General features: G+C 43.3%; 1 long non-coding RNA gene across 1 annotated transcript; it reads left to right on the top strand.

Moving 5' to 3' along the window:
* The first annotated feature begins 676 nt into the window (after positions 1-676).
* On the top strand, positions 677-2,916 carry LOC115278080. Its single transcript, XR_003902684.1, has 2 exons — positions 677-1,952; positions 2,249-2,916. It is a non-coding gene; the product is annotated as an uncharacterized LOC115278080 (long non-coding RNA).
* The last annotated feature ends 3,084 nt before the right edge of the window (positions 2,917-6,000 follow it).

Here is a 6,000-nt window from a genome sequence, read left to right as displayed (position 1 = left end):
ATAACTGACTCCATGAATGGCAGATTATGTGTTTTAAGTTAACAGTCTTTTCAAATCACAGAGGCTGGTTATTACATCGTAGCTCTCATTATCAGATGATCTGCTCACCTGTGGGTCATCGCCTTTGCCCCTTGTTGGTGTTCTGCCGTCAGACACTGAAGGCAGCAAATTTAGGTGCAAAAAGGACCTTGGTAGTGAAGATCGAGTAAAGGGGTGGAAATAAGGAGGGGAAGAGAAGAGAAGGGAGTGGCTGAGCACAAAGTGCTAGAGGAACTACTCTCCTACTATCATTTTTAAGTTTTCTTTTTTAACATTTATTTATTTTTGAGAGATGGAGAGAGACAGATCATGAGCAAGGGAGGGGTAGAAAGGGAGGGAGACACAGAATTGAAAGCAGTCTCCAGGCTCTGAAGTAGCTGTCAGCCCAGAGCCCGATGCAGGGCTCGAACACACGAACTGTGTAATCATGACCTGAGCTGAAGCTGGACGCTCAACTGACTGAGCTACCCAGGCGCCCCAAGTTTTTTTTTTTGAGAGAGAGAAACAGAGACACAGAGAGAGAATGAGCAGAAAGGGGCAGAGAGAGAGAGAGAGAGAGAAAGAGAATTCCAAGCAGGCTCCACACTGTCAGTGCAGAGCCCAGTGCAAGGCTCGAGCCCACAAATTTTGAGATCATGACCTGAGCCAAAATCGAGAGTCAGAGGCTTAACCAACTGAGCCACCCAGGCATCCCCTATTATTGTTTTTAGACGGAATCTTGGTCAACTCATACTATGCACATCCCTTCATAGTGAATAAGATGATTTTAGGTGGTTCACAGGTAAACGTTTTAGTTTCATTCTTGCTGATGGTCAGCTCCCAGAAGATCATCAGAACGAAACTGAGCAAGCAAAGCTGTTTATTAGACTTATTCCAAGAAAGGAGAGCACTCCACTGGCAGTTTTAGTTACATATCAGGAGGCAGAGCTGAAGGAAGAAAACTTACAGGTTTTGAGGTCTGGGCTCAAGCGGATAAAGGTGGGTCTCTCAAGGCAGAGAATGGACCGGAACCAGGTTCAGGATGAGAGGACACAGCCAGGTGAGGATCTGCAGGGGTAAACTGCTATCTGATGTTTTCTCAGGTGGGTGCACTGTTTGCCTGAATAAAGTCATTTGCAGAAATTTCGTGAAGCAAACAGCAAAGTTATTTATGGGTGTACAATTTAATTTCCTGGGCAAGGATTCCCTGGAGCAAATGTTTGTGTTCGGTTGACACAGATGAACTCAGGTCTCATAATTATGTGTTTAGTTAATGGGTAGTTGATAATATATAATTGGCATCTCAAACCACTAATCTGGAAAGTGGTATTATTTAGGACAACAGAGAAGTAAATTAAATTTAAAGATAAAAACTGAGCTGATCAAAGAAAAGTAATAGTTTAGGTGATACTAAACCATGACAAAAATAATGAGTACAGTATATGAACAACTGAGGTGTGAAAAACACTATTTAATACTAGGAGAATGTCTTGGTGGAATCTAGACTGGAGGAGAATCCTCTTATGGGGAAGGCGTGTATCCCACAACTGAATCATCAGAGAGAGCCAGGGGTGATGAGTGGGATTGGCAGAGCTGGTCATGTGGGCTGAAAAGGGCCCCAGTGCCCCCTGGGTTTAGTGTCCTCTCTGTTGTGCAAATGAGCTGAGATCTGAAAAAGTCCCTCTGGAAACTCTGACTTACTGGTGGGTCTACTTAGGGTTTGAGCTTTCAAACAGGAAGTTGCAGCTGCTGTTGGAAGATCCTATGCAAGGCAGATGGATTACCCATTAGTGGCACCTGCCATTGTGGTCACCCAGATGCCAACTGCACAATGTAGCAAAGAGGCACTGAGACTCAAAGAAGGGGAAACCAACCAGAATGCCCCAGTGATGGATATTTTGAACAAACTGAAAAGGAGAGAAGGAAGAGGCAAGGTAACTTCTGGTTTTCCAGAAACCAAGCTGTAGCAACTTCTGTGGTGGGATTGTTGTAGGGGAAGGAGGGCAAGTCCCAGGCAGTTCAGGCCAAAGTTAGTTTGACTTTGAGGAGAGGAAACTTTGGGACCAGATGGAGAACAGCCTTTCTTAGATAGAAAGCCCAGGACCAGGGGAGAATCTTGTAGTATCTGCTGTACAAAATAAAGCAGTTGGGAACAGGGAGATGATGGGGGTGGGAAGGGAGCAGGCAGAAGAAGTCAGTCCCTTTATGTTAACCGAAAATCTCACTACAGTGCTCATCAGTGACTGAATCATCCTGAGACCTAACTCTGAGGAACTTCATCCAGCGTTCTACTCAAACCAAAGTAGGTCGGGCTCGCCCTATAGGAAAACCAAGGGAACTGGGAAGGAGCCATTCTGAAAGCAACCCTATTACCTTCCTCAAAGACAAGAATCAAATACTGCCAGTATTCTGCAAATCAACCATTCCTAATGATTTTTTTGGATGGCTGCAATTTTGCTCACCGCTGTTACCCTCTGTCAGCTTCCCTGACCAGCGTTGCATGGTGGTTGGAATTTGGTTTTAGTAACATCAGGCTCCCAGGCACCTTTACCATCAAGAGGTGACCTAAAAAATTAATGATTCAAAAAATGAAACAAAGCAAACAGCAGGCAAAGAAGTGCCTTACTAGCACCAAAGAAGTGGAAGACTAACCAAGATGTGGACATTTCAACGTGTACTATTATTGCTTAGGAAATGAACAGCTAGAAAAGGAAAATGTCAGCAGAGTTTTTTTTTTCCAGCAAGCTGAGATCCTGAGAATGTACAGAAGACTAGAGAGCAGCCTCCCTCCTTGGGCAGCCATGAGGCTTATGTTTTTACTGTTTGGTGATGTGAGTTGAAAGAAGAAATATCAATAACACATGAAATCTGAAAAATATAATAAAACTTTTCCCCCCATTTCTGTTCGTTTTGGATGCTGGTGTTAAACTTCCAAGTATTATGATTTAAAAGGGAATTTTATACCCGTCTTATTTATTTCTAGGATGAAGAAGGATAACATTTTTGTTTTCTGAGACTTTCTTTGAAAATGTGCAATGTATTGGTGGCTCAGTCTGTGGAGTCTACACTTAAGAGAAAAAGTGCATTGTGAAGTTCCTCAAAAAATGTTTACCACCCTGGAAAGGAAAAAAAAATGCTCCACCACTCAATACCCAAGTCACCATACACATGATGCTTATTGCTGATTCACCCTGAGTCTGGTGTTTTCCCATTTGTGCCTGGCAATGTTCTGAAGACCATGTGACAGAGTATATGCAGAATGTTTGGCACATTGTCAGGACTTAATACATATGCCTCTTAGCTATTGTTTTTTTTACAAACCTGATGGGGAGTGGGGGATGGGGAGGTTGTTTTGGGATTCCTGCTTCCTGTGGGTCTGGCCGAAGAGAGAAGTGAGCCAAAGCATGGGTGGGGCCAGGGCAAGAGGCACACAGGCAAAGGTCCACAGTCTTTGGGAAACTTATAATTTGCTCATGTCATCCCTATTCCTGGAAAAAAAAAAAAGACCAAATAAACCCTCCAAACAACAAAAACACACAAACCTCTAGGAATGGAAGACAAAAGGAAGAAGAAGGAGGAGGAGGAGGAAGATACTGAGGGAAAATGATGAAAAATGCTGATTTTGTTACTCTTGTTAGGGGAAGGTTCCACATGATGGCTTATTTGAACCAATGCTGCCCGAAAAAAGAAAAATCAGCAGAGAAAAACAAAACGAAAAAAATAGGGTGAATAAAGGTATGTGAGAAAGCCACACAGCCCATGTGATGGAGAGATATACTCATGAAAGGATAGTCTGCGAAAAGGGGTAGATTTTAAAAAGTATGTAGATACACCCAGTTACAATTTTGTGAAACATTATACTCACATTGACAATAATTAGAAGACAATTTGTCATAATTTGAATTTATTGTCTGGTAAAGCTCTAAAGATACTTAAATTCAGTATAAAAAGTTAACAAATCACTACAAGATAATTTAAAATTACTTTAAAGTTGTCTTAATTAATTCAGCATTGTTTCAGTTGATTCCTAGGCTATCACTTTTGATAAGTAAATGCTCTCTCATTTTGCTGTTACCTTTCAAAGCAGGGTCTGACTATAATCACTATATTTAATCACTATTAAAAGAAACACACAAGAATTCCTTGGGTGGGATAGGGTGCTGGAGATACCACCATGGGACATGCGTCAACAGGGTCCTTATTTATTTATTTATTTATTTAAAAAATTTTTAACGTCTTAATGTCTTTTTGAGAGACAGAGAACAGAGTATAAGTAGGGGAGGGTCAGAAAGAAAGAGGGAGACACAGAATCTGAAGCAGGCTCCAGGCCCCCAGCTGTCAGCACAGAACCTGATTCGAGGCTTGAATTCACAAACCATGACATCATGACCTGAGCTGAAGTTGGCCGCTTAACCGCTTAACCGACTGAGCCACCCAGGTGCCCCACAGGGTCCTTATTTTTAAAAGATTTCCATCTGGTCCTCCCCACTCTAGTCTTCCTTCATGACCCTGTAGTGCCCCATGATTCTCCAGATGTGGCATGAAACCCCCTATATTTTAAGCACCTGCTGATTTGTTTCTCTCCCCCTTGGACAGCAAATTGAAAGGGCAGATGATAAATACTTGTTAACTTTGAGCACAGATCTGAAGGAGGAGCAGGGGCAAGCCCTTTGAATCTTGGGGAGGAGCACTGGGCAGAGTGAATAGCAGAACAAGTGCCTGGGAGGGCTGGGCATGTCCCATGAGTTGGGGGTAGGGGTGGGGGGGAGCAGAACGATTGGAGTGAGGCAGTTAGAACAGAAGAGCCCTCAGAGAGGTAAATGGAGCTTGTAGATTGGGTAGGACCTGGTAGTCCTTTTATTCTTGGCCTTTTATTCTGAGTGAGTTGGGAGTCCATGGGGGATTTTGAGTAAAAGAGTGAAATGATCTGGCTTTTCAAGTTGAAAGGATCCCTCTGGCTGCCAGACTGAGAATCAGCATGAGAAAGCAAAGACTAAAGGAGCAAAGACAGTGAGCAGGCTATAGTAGTACAGGCAAGAAAGTGTGGTGGCTTCACTTTGGAGGGAGTGTGCTGGTCAGATTCTGGATTCACTGAGCAGGTTGTGAAATGGGAGAGTCAGAGGAGGCAAGCACGACCTCAAGGTCGGCTTGCGTTGCTGGAGCATGGAGCTGCCTTCTAGAGTGGACAGGGGGAACAGGTGTCCTGTGTGGAGAAGCCCAGGAGTTTGGTTTTGGATGTCTGAAGTTTGAGATCCTTATTAGCTACATTTTTTAAAAGTTTGAATTCTCCATCAAATTGGAGAATTGGTGGTGTTTCTTTTTCAGTATTACAGTCTATCAGGAACTGAAAGTTTTCATAACAGTCTGGCAGGAACTGAAACCATGACAGGGGGAGGGGAGGGTTTGAGTGTTTTTGTTTAAACATAAGGAGATGGAGGTGCCTGGCTAGCCCATCAGAAAAGCATGCAACTCTTGATCCCAAGGTCATAAGTTCAAGTCTCATGTGTGGCATAGAGTTTACTTAAAACAAAACAAAATAAAACAAACAAAAAAACCTACAAGGAGACAAATTTATACCCACAATCCCATTGTCCTTCAGCAAGGAATATAACATTTGAGGTACTCTTCAACTGCCCGGCCAGGGCTATTAGCACTGTGTTGTGGGTTTTTGAATTAAGGCGATTCTGAAGGAAAGTTTGGAATTCTAAAATGTATGTGGGGCTATCTTTGGAGAGGCAGTCTGCCATGAGCCCTGAACATCCCTGTGTGCTCTTGCTGAGTGTGCCTGATTATTAGGTTCATGCATCTCCTGATACAGAGCAGTTTCTCTAGTTAGTCACATTAAGTAGGTCACAGCAGAGGGGGAATGGCCTGGCCTGTCTCTTGCCTACTCAAGGGCTGGAGACTTAAACCTGTGTTCCTCTCCTGCAGGGCAATCTACTGCATATGCAGGTATCATTTGGGACCATGGCATAATCCCTG

This window comes from Suricata suricatta, chromosome 14, assembly GCF_006229205.1.
Source record: "Suricata suricatta isolate VVHF042 chromosome 14, meerkat_22Aug2017_6uvM2_HiC, whole genome shotgun sequence".
Classification (NCBI taxonomy): Eukaryota; Metazoa; Chordata; class Mammalia; order Carnivora; family Herpestidae; genus Suricata; species Suricata suricatta.
This window is presented reverse-complemented; position numbering and strand designations above follow the sequence as displayed.